Source organism: Dendrobates tinctorius, unplaced genomic scaffold (assembly GCF_039654945.1).
Source record: "Dendrobates tinctorius isolate UK_male_01 unplaced genomic scaffold, ASM3965494v1 ptg000003l, whole genome shotgun sequence".
NCBI lineage: Eukaryota > Metazoa > Chordata > Amphibia > Anura > Dendrobatidae > Dendrobates > Dendrobates tinctorius.
The window spans coordinates 48,529,842-48,545,142 of record NW_027361671.1 but is presented as its reverse complement, the minus strand read 5'-3'; the positions used below and the strand labels follow the sequence as shown (position 1 = coordinate 48,545,142).

Sequence of the window (15,301 nt, the reverse complement as noted above, 5' to 3'; positions counted from 1 at the left end):
ATATATCCCTCCCTGGTCATTTATACCCAACTGATTTTTCCATGATTGAATAAGTAACTACTTCTTGGCACTGACCAAGGTGGTGGAGATATGGAAACAGCTACACTGCTTCGGTAACTCCTTACTCATCGGGTAAATGGCATTAAAAAACCTAAATAAAAACAAATCATGAACTGCTGTTATTTTCATCCTGCCTACTATAAAGTGATTAAATAAAAAGTAATCATGAAGTCATATGAAGCCCACAATGGCAACAATGAAAATGGGCAGCTCTACCTGCAAAAAAAACAACTAATCACACAACTTGCTTAAAGGTCCCATTACATTTAGCGACGCACCAGCGACCCCGACAATAATACGACCCGGTCAGGATCGTTGGTCCTTGGTGCATCGCTAAATGGTCACTAGTGAGCTGCCAAACAGGCAGATCTCACTATTGATGCAGCAGCGATTGGCAGTCGCTACTTACCTGTCACACGCAGCGATGGTGACGTCTTCCGCCTGCGTCCATGGAGTCGCTCGTTGGTACCAGCAGGAAGCCGACGACGAGAAATGGACCAGGCCGATCTCGCTCGATCAGCGATATCCAGTGGGGAGCCGGGTCGGAGTTAAGTGTCACATGTAGCGAGATCGCTACCGATATCGCTGTTGCGTCACAATATCGGTGACGCTTTAGCGATATCGCTAGCGATCTCGCTATGTGTGAAGGGGGCTCTACAGAGAAAACAAAGGTTTTATCACCATGATATTATCACTGCCTGGAATAGGTCTCATGTGCCTGTTCGACCCACCACACCCCTTCCTGTGATAAGCAGCTAACTGTCAATAGAAAATGTACATAGAGCCTGGTGTGGATGGGATTAGATTTATCAGCTCTGCTACATGCTACATCTAAGAACTCTGAAAATGATCTGAGTTACGACTATCAATTGCAGTACATACATTAGATCTCTATATGTAATAAATTATGTATAAATTATGCACCTATATTGGGAAAAGGACAGGATGTTCAATGCAATAAATGGTCTGTAGAGCATATAGAAAAAATTTTAAAACGAACCCGGAGTAGAAATATAAAAATAATATTTATTGAATCAATTAAATTAAAATTGTACAAAGTACTGTAGACTAGGGTGATGACAATGAGTGACAAAAAAATTGGCATTGCAATGAAGAAAGGCAAATAATAGTATATATACTTAGAAATTGCAGAATATATAGCTGTTACGATCTCCACTCTGTTCCTGTCTGATATGTTGCTTTGTGTAGGGGTTGTGCTGGGTTTGTGCTGCATCGTCTGTATTCACTTTCCTTTATGAGTCTCCTACTTAAGCATGCTAGCTCCTTCACTCTGTGTCAATCGTACACTTGCTGTTGCTTGTGTAAGACTGATCCCTCTATGCTCTGTGCCTGACCCAGCCTGACTTTATTCCCTTCCTGGACTCAGACCCTTTGCTTGTGACCTGACCTCTCTTGTGCCTGCTCCTTGTAAACTACAGTATATTTCCTTACTGGTTTTCCTGACCTCGGCTCGTGAATTGGATATCGTCTCTGACTACCCCTTGTTGCACTGAGCCATTTCCTGGACCTGACCTCGGATTGTTTGACCTCCCTTTACTTATCCAGTAAGTAGTATTACAATACTGTCTGTTATAGTAGTCTTTCTCTCCATTTTTGGGACTTATTATTACTATAGTGACTCACGTCACATTAACAAAGTGCAAAACTGGACATCGGCGGGTAGCTACAAACTCACAGTTGATAAATAGTAATTGCATGCAGCACATTAACTTAACATAGGAGATTAACATAGAAAATGGGGTTATACATACATGTGTATGTATTCAAAGATTAAGGGTATGTGCACACGGTGCGGATTCTGCTGTGGTTCCGCAGCGTTTCTGCAGCTGCGGGTCCGCAGCAGATTCTGCTGCGTTGTACAGTACCTTTATTTCCTATGGAAATTAAAAAATGCTGTGCACATGCTTCGGTTTTTTCCGCGCGGTTTTGCTGCGGTTTGCAATCAGCAACATGTCAATTGTTTGGTGCAGAAACGCTGCAGTTTTACACCTCATCCATTATGAGGTGTAAAACCGCAAGGCAAAACCGCAGATAAAGCGCAGGAAAAAGTCCTGCGGATTTACCTGCGGTTTTCTCTCCAAAATCCGCACACCCAAAAAACTACGTGTGCACATAGCCTTATATCTTAATCATGTATTGCGGTATAAGGTGTTAATCTTTTAATACATACATATGCTTTCTGCAAGACTTAAATCTTCATCATTATGTAGATACTTATACTGAAAATACTAATATTTTTATTTTTCTACTCCTGGGTTCTTATAGCAAAGACAAAGGGGCTGATATTGATAGGTTGGGAAGGTCCATGGATATTGTCCCCTTTCTAGCATAATATGACCAGCTCACAGCTATGTGCTTTCCTTTGGCTGGTAATTAAAAATAGGAGGAACCCGATTAGTTTTTTCATTTATTTTTTCATTTATTCGCAAATACTGTAAACTTCACACACAAGGCACTCGTCCACTTGGACCTTCTCCTACTGGTTCAATATTATAATTTTTTATTGTTTTATTTTTCTATGTTCTTTTAAGTAATTTTCCTATCCATATTTGTTTGCAGACCAATTGTCCTGCTATTACACCCATTTTGCTTCCTTTTACAGCCGCCTTAGCCTTTACTATGACCATTTTACAGCACCAAAGTTGACTTTTATGGGGTTTGGGTCCTGGGTCAAGAATGGGTCAAGTTTTTGTACCCAAACTGAACTTTGGCCTAAACTTCAGCCGAAACCAAAGAACCTGAAAATTCCACGGGTCTGCTCATCCCTAACAAAGAGAAAATATTGTCATGTTCACATATGATGCAGGAGTTGTCCATTCTTTTTTTTCTGCACTGCAATGAGTAAAACAGAATGAGAAAAGTAAAAACACCAAATGAAGGAAAACAAAGATTCAACACTATTCACAGGGTTGCTATAAAATCAGGAGTGGCTTTTTCTTGATGCAGAATTAATAGTTTGAGAACTTACATCTGGATCACAATGGAGTTAACAATGTGAATGATTCTGGGGTCATATTCATATAAGCTTATTGCTTATCATGTCTGGGAATGAGCCAGTTCTCAGCCCAGTGATAGCTCCAGTCGTAGCTCAGTGTTAATAGTTTCTCCAGTTATGACTCATTTCCTGATGTGAAACCCCAAACTCGCTTTTAAAACAGTCAGCAGATATAAATACCGTATGTGCGGTTTGAAATAAATAAGTTTAAACGGATTTTTGGCTTTCTAAAAATATTTAGAGCAGATGTGCACTAAGCATTAAGTCTAAATTTAAAGAAAATTTAGTTTTTACATGTTCAGGGGTGATACCTGACACTTATATGTGTCTATGAAAGATGCAGCATAGACAAGACTCTAACTTGTATTCCAGACAATCAGAAGACTCACCTGCAAAGTTTCCAGGTGATCAGTCTAAACTTTTACAGAAGCGCAGAATATGGACATGTTATCAACTGGAGCTATCCATTGTGTCAATATGAGATTTTTTTTTATCTCACATAGTTATATATAAAAAAATAAAACCAGTCAAACTGAAATAATGCACATAAGGCCAGGGTCACACTTGCGAGAAACTCGCACAAGTCTCACATCTCAATACCCTGCACTGCGGCCAGCACTCGGGACCGGAGCGCTCAGCTGCATAGAAATACATGTAGCCGCATACTCCGGTCCCAAGTGCCGGCGGCAGTGCCAGGTATTGAAATGCAAGACTCGTGCGAGTTTCTCTCAAGTGTGACCCCGGACTAAGGCACACAATATATTGTATATAAATATGTATTTAAAAATATACATTCTGGCAAATTTATTATATTTATTGTGTATTTACAATTGTGATGGAAGAACACCCATGGAACTTTTGTGTATGTGTTACGAAGTGAGCCAAGTGAACAGGGATTTTCTCTAAGGCTAGTTTCACCCTTGCGCCTTTTTACGCAGCGTTTCGAGTGCACATGAATCGCATGCAAAAAAACGCTTACTAACGCTTGGAAACGCTGCGTTTTTCGTCGCATCATCGTGCGCATTACGACAAAAAAACGCAGCGTTTGTATGCGTTTGCATTTTTTATGCGCATTGTGTCACAATCACAGGAGGAAAATTCTAGAAAAATTCTTGCAACAGACACCACCAATGGGACAGCAGTGGGCTTGTGTTATGGAAATTCTTTATATAGACCCAGTTTACAGCTGAATTCTTCACATTTCCTTGGATTTTCTCTTGACAACATGGATCTGTGCTGGAAGTGTTTTCACTTCAACTTGGATCTGGACATCAGGATGGTTCAGGCTTATACAGCTGCTTGCCATCAACAAAGGAAGAGAGAGAGACAGCGAAGACGGCAGCGGCGGCGTTTGTGGATACATGCGATTATTGAACTCCAAGAGAGCCGTGGAGCGTAACACACCCTCTACAGTGAGCTCCAGGCAAACCCGGATAAATTTATTGATTACACACGGATGTCCCAACAAACCTTCATGTATTTGCTTGGTCATGTTCAAGATGCCATCCGGAGACAGGACACACAGCTCCGTCGTGCGATTCCTCCTGAGGAACGGCTCCTGGTCACATTACGGTACGTAGTATTGCAAAAACAATGCCTGCATAATTTTCTTTGTTCTCACATGGATTATTCCAAAGCTGGCAGAATTATTGTTCTGCCATGTAGTTAACCAAAGGCTGAATTTTTTTTTTTTTTTATGCCATGTAGTAAAGAAAAGGCTGCATATACACTCACTGGCCACTTTATTAGGTACACCTGTCCAACTGTGTGTTAAGACTTAATTTCTAATCAGCCAATCACATGGCGGCAACTCAGTGCATTTAGGCATGTAGACATGGTCAAGACAATCTCCTGCAGTTCAAACCGAGCATCAGTATGGGGAAGAAAGGTGATTTGAGTGCCTTTGAACGTGGCATGATTGTTGGTGCCAGAAGGGCTGGTCTGAGAATTTCAGAAACTGCTGATCTACTGGGATTTTCACGCACAACCATCTCTAGGGTTTACAGAGAATGGTCCGAAAAAGAAAAAAAATCCAGTGAGCGGCAGTTCTGTGGCCGGAAATGCCATGTTGATGCCAGAGGTCAGAGGAGAATGGGCAGACTGGTTCGAGCTGATAGAAAGGCAACAGTGACTCAAATTGCCACCCGTTACAACCAAGGTAGGCAGAAGAGCATCTCTGAACGCACAGTGCGTCGAACTTTGAGGCAGATGGGCTACAGCAGCAGAAGACCACAATGGGTACCACTCCTCTCAGCTAAGAACAGGAAACTGAGGCTAAAATTTGCACAAGCTCATCGAAATTGGACAGTAGAAGATTGGAAAAACGTTGCCTGGTCTGATGAGTCACGATTTCTGCTGCGACATTCGGATGGTAGGGTCAGAATTTGGCGTAAACAACATGAAAGCATGTATCCATCCTGCCTTGTATCAACGGTTCAGGCTAGTGGTGGTGGTGTCATGGTGTGGGGAATTTTTTCTGGGCACTCTTTGGGCCCCTTGGTACCAATTGAGCATCGTTGCAACGCCACAGCCTACCTGAGTATTGTTGCTGACCATGTCCATCCCTTTATGACCACAATGTACCCAACATCTGATGGCTACTTTCAGCAGGATAATGCGCCATGTCATAAAGCTCGAATCATCTCAGATTGGTTTCTTGAACATGACAATGAGTTTACTGTACTCAAATGGCCTCCTCAGTCACCAGATCTCAATCCAATAGAGCATCTTTGGGATGTGGTGGAACGGGAGATTCGCATCAGGGATGTGCAGCCGACAAATCTGCGCCAACTGTGTGATGCCATCATGTCAATATGGTCCAAAATCTCTGAGGAATGCTTCCAGCACCTTGTTGAATCTCTGCCATGAAGAATTGAGGCAGTTCTGAAGGCAAAAGGGGGTCCAACCCCTTACTAGCATGGTGTACCTAATAAAGTGGCCAGTGAGTGTATATTTGTATGCCTTTGTTTTTTTCTTGTGGTTCTAAACAATCTATATACACAAAAATTAATTTTTTTGGTTTCTCGGTTTCACAGATTCCTTGCTACTGGCGAGAGCCTCTCTTCACTGCACTTCCAGTACCGTATTGGAATATCAACCTTGTCTGAAATAGTTGCGGACACCTGCCGGGCTTTCTGGGACGTTCTCTGTCCCGAATTTATGCCCCTGCCCACCGTTGAAAAGTGGTTTGAAACTGCTGAAAGATTCTGGACAGTCTGCAATTTCCCTAACTGTTTGGGTGCCGTTGATGGGGAAACACATCCGTATTATAAAACCAAAAAAACAGGCTCTGAGTACTATAACTATAAAAAGTACTTTTGTACAGTACTCATGGCCATTTCGGATGCAGACTGTATGTTTATCGCAGTGGACATTGGGGCATTTGGCCGTGGGAATGACTCCCAGGCTTTTAAGAACTCTGACATGGGCCGGAGGTTGTATAGCAACCAGTTAAATTTCCCCAGGCCACGGCCTCTTCCCAACACCGAAGGTTCGCCTCATCCCTTTGTAATGGTTGGGGATGAGGCATTCCAGATGTGCCAAAACCTGCTCAAGCCCTACTCCAGCCGGGACTTGGACCACATCCAAAAGAATTTTTAATTACAGGCTGACCAGGGCCAGAACTGTTGAGTGTGCCTTTGGTATACTTGTCTCCAGATGGCGCATTCTCGGCACAGCCATTAATCTGAAGCTGGAAACAGTGGATGAGGTGGTGAAGGCCTGTGTGGTTCTACATAATTTTGTCATGGTTAGAGAGCACCTGAACTTTGAACTCAATCATGCAGCTCCTAACCCATTGCCTGAATTTATTCAGAACCCTCTCAGGTCATCCGTTGAAGTTGGCCAAATGAGGGACCAATTTGCGGCCTACTTCAACTCAGATGTGGGATGGGTGGAATGGCAAGAGCAAATGGTGTAAACCAAGTTTTCTTTTCTGTGTATGTTAATAAAAAACCTGTGTTGATACCTGTACCGAGTGCACTCTGTCTTCTTACACTTCAATACAATAATCAACTGGCCCGGTGTACCAGTGAAGTAATGATGCTGTGTCTTGTGCATCATGAATTTACTAGTAATCCTGACCAGGTGACTATACATACACACAAGTTGTATGACCTTTATCATCTCTACACTTTGAGTTCAATTTGCTGCGACGGTGGAGATAATACAAATAATTTTTTTGTCACCTGGCATGATGTTATCAATAGTGATTTGTGACTGCAGTTGCATCCCTCACTATTTATGACACCTAACGCTGTGACTATAAATATTATTTGTTGTATCATCACTGTGGCTTCAGTTTAAACGCAGACAGTAGTCATAATAAAGTTTATACAACTAATACAATACCCAGGCCTGGTGTCATGCTGAAGTGAGGACGCCAAAAGTAATGCATCCAGACTTTAGAAGGTTATCACACAAGATGCAGGAGAATACACATAAGAGGTAAACTGCAGCATTGCTACAGTCTGATAGAAATATATGCAGACTGAAGCGATGCTGCAGGTTAAAACTCATGTGTATTCAACTGGCTAGGTGTGATAGTTATGATACAAGGCCTGGGTATTGTACATATGGCATGTATTTTCCCCATCATCTCCTGAGTTTCTCAACACACACTGAATAGAGGATGTGGTTAATTACAAGGTATATCTAGAATCACTTTGCCTTGTATCACAAAAAGTTAAATGATGTTGGTAAAAACACACCATAGTCAAGTAACTTTTGATGATACCTGGCAAGGTAACCACAGATACACCTTGCACTCAACAACATCCTCTATTCAGTATGTGTAATATTAGCTGACTCAAGAGACTGGTGTGGAAAATACAAGTCATATAGATTTGCGTTTTTGACTACACATATCTCCAAGGATGACACAAGAAACATGTGCCAGTAATGGAGCTATGTGGTGACAAAAACGCTAAGTGTACGGCACAGTGTGTGTGCGGCACAGTGTGTGTAGGCGGCGAAAGACACATTAATGAGAGGTTTTTTTTAAAGCAGAATTGCACATTTATTTTTTTAAAAAGAAATTTTTTTTTTTTATTTTGAAGGACGTTTGGGGGAAGAGTGGGATACTTTGGGGGTGTGGAGAGAAGAGGAACGGCTGGAAGTTGAGGAAGAGGTTCTAAGTGAAGGGGCGACTAAAGTAATGGAGGAAGGGAGATCAGGGATGGAAATGAAGGCAGGTTGAGAAACATTAGAAGGAGAGGGGGAATTGATAAACAAAGTCTTTTGTTTTTTTGGTCTTCTTTGGGGCAGGAGTCACCTGCCTGGACCGACTACCACCGTGTGACCACCTTACATTGCTTCCCCGCCTGGAGATGGTGTACCGTGTCCGTGAAGAGAAAAAGATGGAATGTGGGTCACCCCTCTGCTGCTCGGTGGTGGCGGTGCTCCTTGAAGTAGAATATGTGGTGTCGGTGCTCATAGAAGGAGAAGTGTTCTCGGTGCTTCTTGTTGGAGAAGTGGTGGCGGTGCTCCTACGAGGAGAAGTGGTGGCAGTGCTCCTAGTAGGAGAAGTCTTCTGTCCCCACATGAGGCGAATGGAGGTGTAGTTGAGTGGGGCTGGGAGAGATTCCTACCTTCCGTTTCCTCGATGCAGAGCAGACAGGACCATTGTTGCTATTTTGCTGTTCATGCGTCCGGAGAGATGATACACACCAGATATTGTGAAGTCCAGACTTGTTTAGTGGAAATCTGGACATACAGCATATGATTGGTGATGCAGTACTTCTCCAGAAATGCAGGTGTAACAACCCAGGTGGTACAGCAAGATGATTCAGCAAATTTAGCAAATTGTGAGTGGTCAAAAAACTGATGCCTTCCACAGCCTGGTAAGCGTGTCTCTCCCGGGGTGAAAAAGAAAATACTAATGGCCATCGGCAGGAAGAGAAGGAGTCACTGACCTGGAAGTGGGAGGCATGTACTAGAATTAATTAGCTGCCATCTGCTATACAGAAAAGGACAGCAGGTGGCAGCAAACCAAATGCAAAACTGAATACAAAGAAAGGTAACCTAACATAATCTATATAAGCATATAGTCATAACCTTAGATGGAACAGCACACTCCCCGTCTGAAATTTCGTAAGGGATTTCACTATATTAATGTTTTTTGTTTAAGTAAAGTTCAATAACCTAGAAAGGAAACACAAATATGCATGCAATAATAACTTCAAAGCGAGGTAGATGACAGTCAGTTCCTGAGACAATCCAATGATACCCATCTTCGGATCGGAGAAGCCACACTAGGCCAAACTGTCTCCAACCCAACGGTACTCCAGTGGACGAAGTAGTAGGGCAGTGTTCTGTTTGTGATTCATCCTACCGGAATATTCTCAAATGGTAGTGATTTATGGCAAACGTGCCAACCGTGATGGTCTTTGTCTCCACGTGAGCTGAGATAAGATCTCGCAATGTTGACTAACCTTGCTACAGTCTTAAGAAGTTTCATCCCATTGGAGAAGTATTTTAAGCGCTGGCAACCGAGGCTGGAGTTTGTTTTAGTGTTCGTCGCCAAAGCACTGACCTCGGAGCGGACTTCTGGATCGCCATCCGGATCCTGGATGCTGAAGACTTCCTGGACACATTCACTTCCCTTCTGTTCCAACAGAAACTTAGGACCTGAAAGCCAAGAAGAGTTAGCAAAGGACCTTATAGACATTTGTCTCGTGGCATGGTCAGCTGGATTAAGTTCAGATGAGATATAGTGACATTGTTCTGGCTTGGAAGACCTCCTTGTTCTTTCGATGCGGTTACTGACGTACACGTAGAAGCGCCTTGTTTGATTGTAGATGTAATCTAAGACAACCTTACTGTCAGTGTAGTATTGTACGTTGTCTATGTTGGTGTCCATCTCATACTGTATAAAGTCTGCGAGTTCTAGACTGGGAATAGTGTGGTCAGGCTTGGGAGCCAACTTAGCCTTGCAGAAGACAAACCCAATGTGATCTCGATTGTCGGGTCCCATCACCTTCAGATAGGCAACTGCTGCAATGGCCTCCATGGATGCATTCGAGAACACATGAAGTTCCTTCCTAGTGCTAGCAGCAAGTGAGGTTCTGGCATAGCATCTCGGTATATGGATCTCATCCAAGGCACACAAAGACCTCTTCCAGGTTTCCCATTTTGGTTCCTTCTCAGGAGGGAGTGGGGCATCCCAGTCCTTGACGATTTTGGAAAGCTGTCTCAGAAGGGATTTACCTTGTATGGTAATTGGTGCTACGAACCCTAGTGGGTCATATAAGTTATTCACCACTGACAGGACACCACGTTTAGTGAATGGTTTGTCTGCACAGTTTATTTGGAAACTGAAGGTGTCGACTGACAGGTTCCACCTCAAGCCTAAGCTTCTCTGCACAGGCTGACAGTCTGGTCCCAGGTCTATGTCCTTGAATCCTGGTGCGTGGTCACTTGAATCAAAGGCTCTCTTGACTGCCTGGCTGTTTGAAGCAATATTGTGCAATCTAAGCTTAGCTTGGTACAGCATACCTTGGGTTCTCTTGAGTAGATCGATAGCTGCTTCTTCTGTGGGCAGAGATTTTAGTCCATCATCTGCATAGAAATATTTCTCTACAAAGTCTCTGGCATCTGTTCCATATTCGGTCTCTCCTTCTTGAGCGGTTCTCCGCAGGCCATAGGTTGCCACTGCGGGGGGAAGGGCTGTTCCCGAATACGTGCTCTCTCATGCGATACTCCACCATCTCTTTGCTGGGGTCATTGTCCTTGTACCATAAGAACCTGAGGAAATTCCTATGGCCCTCTCTGACTATGAAACAGTGGAACATCTGTTCAATGTTGGCGGTGATGGCAATGGGCTCTTTCCGGAACCTCATAAACACTCCTACTAGGTTGTTTGTAAGATTAGGCCCTGTGAGGAGGACATCGTTGAGAGATACACCTTGATGTTTGGCGCTTGAATCAAAGACAACTCTAATTTGCTTAGGTTTCCGTGGGTGATATACTCCGAATGAGGGTAGGTACCAGCACTCCTCGTTTTCCTTTATGGGAGGCGCTGGCTCCGCATGGTTATTCTGGAATATCTTGCTCATGAAGGTGACAATGTGTTCTTTCATCTCCGGTTTGTTGCTAAGTGTGCGCTGGAGGGAGTTGAATCTGGACAAGGCTTGTTCACGATTGTTCGGGAGTCTTACCCTGGTAGCTCGGAAGGGTAGGGGAAAAATCCAGTGATTGGTCTCGTCCTTAAGGAACTCATTGTCCATTACCCTGACAAATTCCTTGTCTTCCATTGACGGGGCTACTTTGTTGTCATCCTTAGTTGTATGAAACACTGATCTTCCCAAGTCATCTGCATAGGGAGAAGGAATGACATCAGGCAGCTGTATGGGATCTGGAGGCGTCTCTTTCACCTCATAGTGATGAGGGCATGGTTTGCAGAAAGTAGCTCGTCCGTCTCTGCGTACATAGGTCTTAAAGGAATCGACTCTTGTTCGGTCCAAGCACACATTTCCTATGATTACCCACCCCAAGTCGAGTCTCTGTGCTTAGGGGGCGTAGTCAGGACCATTGCACTGTTGGCGGACCTTATGTATCTTTAAATTGTCTCTGCCGAGCAGAAGTAGGATTTCAGCATCTGAGTCCATAGGTGGGATAACGCTGACTAGGTGCCTTAGGTGTGGTTGGTGGAACGCAGCTTCCGGGGTAGGTATCTCATGTCTTTGGCTGGGTATTTGATCGCATTCGATTAGCGTAGGTAGAGGTATTTCTACGCCTCCGTTGACAGGAGAAGCAATGAAACCTTGTGCCCTTCTGCCGCTAGTCTCTCTGCGGCCTGAGCAAGTGTTCAGAGTATATGGCGTTGCTGGTCCCTTGATTCCAAAGGCTTCAAAGAACTTAGGTCCAGCTAGGAATCGATTGCTCTGATTGTCAATGATGATATACATTTTTACTGCCTTCTCTGGTTGCCCTTCTGGATAAACTTAGGCATATCCTGGCACAGCATTTATCACTTTGGCTTTCCCCACATACTTCTGAGCATGAGCAGGAGACAGCCGTGGTAGAATTGGCGTTATTCTGAGGCTCCCCGCCATGGCTTGTAGCCGGACTAGAGGTAACTGCGACTGCTGGATCGCTGGTGGCTGAGGTTGGATGCAAAGCTGAAGGGTGTTTGTCACTATGACACTCTTCACACTTAATGGCAGATTTACAGTCCTTGGCCATGTGTTCTAATGAGGCGCAGCACTTGAAACATACCACAAGAGGATTTTCTTGCGCTCCTGCATGGTTTTGAACCTGAAGCCTCTACATTTATTCAGTGAGTGCGTTTTTTTGTGAATGGGACACTCACGATTGAAAGACTTATCTCTCGATGGAATAGTGTACTGTTTATCAGCAGTTACTGCAGATGGTGGCAGGTTAGTCTTTCTGACACTTATACTGCTCCTCAAGTCCTGGCGTCTATGTGAAACGCTTTCAAACCTTGATGACGGTGTTGCTGAAGCTGTAGTGTTAGACGCCAGGAAGTTAAGGCTAGGGTCGTTCCTCATTTGGGCCTGTTCGTCGACAAACTTGCATAACTGATTGAACAGAGGAAAGGTGACATCATGTGACCTTTTGTACCTGGAAACGCATACTGCCCACTTCTCTTGCAGACTATGTGGCAGCTTTGAGACGATTGGGTTCACCCCATGGGCGGTGTCCAGGTAGCACAATCCAGACAGACGAGGGTCTTTTTTTGCGAGTTCCAGCTCCATAAGCAGATCGCTTAAGTCCAGAAGCTTGTGGGCTTCCTTAAGGTTGATCCTTGGAATGTTCTGCAGTCTCTTGAGTAGGGACTTTTCTATGGCTTCAGCACTGCCGTAGGTTCTTTCGAGTCTCAGCCAGGCAGCGGCGAGACCTGCTTCAGCTTGCCCCACGTAGACGGTCCGAAGACTCTTGATACGGTTCGTGGAGTCAGGACCCAACCATTTTACCATGAGGTCGAGCTCCTGTTCTGCAGATAGGTTAAGATCAGCAATGGTGGCCTTGAAGGTCACTTTCCAGGCTCTGTAGTTCTCTGCACAGTCGTCAAACTTTGAGAGGCTAGTGCTGATTAGATCTTTGCTCACCAGAAACCTGGCAAACTCAGACATGTCCGATCCTTCACTCCTTGTTACCGTGTTAGCTTGTGTTGCCCCTCGGGCGTATAAGCTGTGTGGCGTGGAAGGGTGAATCGTTCCCGGGTAGAATGATGTTGCTGCAGGGTTGAGCTGTGGTTTAACCTCTGGAGATTTCGATGACTGCGGCTTGAACTGTGGAGATGGACCGGAATGCGTCTTGTGGTCGTCTTGTGGTGATTGCTGCACTTGAGGAGACACATCATTGCGTTGGTCTTGGGTCTCTGCAGATGCTGTGGGTAACTCTGGCACCGTAAGTTGGGCTGACTTGGACGTTTTCATATTGTTGGGTTGAACGTCGCTGGAAAAGGTGTGTGCTGCAGAGATCTGTTTCTGCACGTAATCACTGGTACGGACAGCTGGGTCCTCTTCTTCCAGTGGTGGTAGGCAAATCGGGTCGAGGTTTTGATTCATTGCTTGCTCGAGTATTTTTACTTCAGCTAATGCGATTTTTTTTTTTTTTTTTTTTTTTTTTTTTTTTTTTCCTCCATTTCTGTTTGAAGAATCTTTACCCAAGCCTCTGCTTCTGTTTGAAGGATCTTTGCTTGGGCCTCTGCCTTTGCTTTCTTGGCTTTTGCCTCTGCCTCTGCTTTCTTGCTTTCTGCCTCTGCTTCTGCTTTCTTGGCTTCTGCCTCTGCCTCTGCTTTCTTGCTTTCTGCCTCTGCTTCTGCTTTCGCTTTCTTGGCTTCTGCCTCTGCTTTCTTGCTTTCTGCCTCTGCTTCCGCTTTCTTGGCTGTGTAGGAGCGTCTTAGTGTGGATCGCTCTGCGTTTAATCCGGCCTCTAGGATTCTGTCGCTGAGGGCTGAAGTTCATGGGCAGGATGATTTGTATGACCAAGCAGAGTGTCTGGATGAGCCTGACCTGTGAGATCCAGCTTCTTGCAGATAAGCGATACGGAGCTCCGCTTTATCTTTGGCGTCTTGCACAGCGGCGTCCCTTTCTCTTTCTGTGGAATCCACTTTGCTTAATTCTGATGAGGCTTCATCAATATTAGAGTCTTTTAGGAAGGCAACGTACCTTGCGGACAGTCTCTTGTATCTTCCGTGGGCCGTGTCTAGCCGTTTTATAGTGTCCTGTAGACTTGCTGCATCATTTTTGTGGCGTTGGATGCTTGACATGAGGGAGGCGACTCGTTCCCATAGGTCGTCCAGGTTGTCATTAAACTCATCCATTGTACTGTGATAGTTTTCGATGACCTTTATGGTTGGTTTGACAGAGCATCTTGGTCGTGAGTCTTGGTCTGTTTCTGAAGCTGGCTCTGTTTCCCCCTCTTCATAATGGACAGTATCGGGTAGTATTTGCTCTGTTTCAGCAGTGGGAGACTGTGCAGGGTCTTTTTCGGCCATTTTGATTTAAGGTGCACTGTCTTTTAAGAAACTGAACTTTTGAATTGGGGGGCTGGAAATCGCAGTGCAGCTTAGTTAAGATGTCCTGACGAGATCCCCAATGTGTTTTTAGAGAATTGTGGGGTTTTGCAGTCCGACAATCTGCAGCAATGTTGTATAATATACAGACAGTCTCTATGCACAATGCGGTGTGGGGTGACGCTGCAGAGTTTCTTAGCAGAGCAGGTCTGCAGTATGTGAGCGGGCAGGCGGGTTAGGATATAAGGGTGATTTTTTGCCGGGCTTCAAGGCAATTTTTTGACTGTTCTGTCCCCACATGAGGCGAATGGAGGTGTAGTTGAGTGGGGCTGGGAGAGATTCCTACCTTCCGTTTCCTCGATGCAGAGCAGACAGGACCATTGTTGCTGTTCATGTGTCCGAAATGATACACACCAGATATTGTGAAGTCCAGTTTATTGGAAATCTGGACATACAGCGTATGATTGGTAATGCATTACTTCTCCAGAAATCCAGGTGTAACAACCCAGGTGGTACAGCAAGATGTGTGCAGCAAGGTATGCAGCAAGATGATTTAGCAAATTGTGAGTGGTCAAAAAACTGATGCCTTCCACAGCCTGGTAAGCGTGTCTCTCCCAGGTGAAAAAGAAACTAGTAATGGCCACCGGCAGGAAGAGAAGGAGTCACTGACCTGGAAGTGGGAGGCATGTACTAGAATTAATTAGCTGCCGTCTGCTATACAGAAAAGGACAGCAGGTGGCAGC

General features: G+C 44.5%; 1 protein-coding gene across 1 annotated transcript in view; it reads left to right on the top strand.

The window, feature by feature from the left end:
* The first annotated feature begins 1,427 nt into the window (after positions 1-1,427).
* The window catches only part of STARD4 (StAR related lipid transfer domain containing 4), a 200,508-nt gene continuing 186,634 nt past the window's right edge, over positions 1,428-15,301 (top strand). Inside the window, exon 1 of the mRNA XM_073550210.1 lies at positions 1,428-1,625. The gene's annotated coding sequence lies outside the window, so the exon portion shown is untranslated. The remainder of the gene's footprint in view (positions 1,626-15,301) is intronic.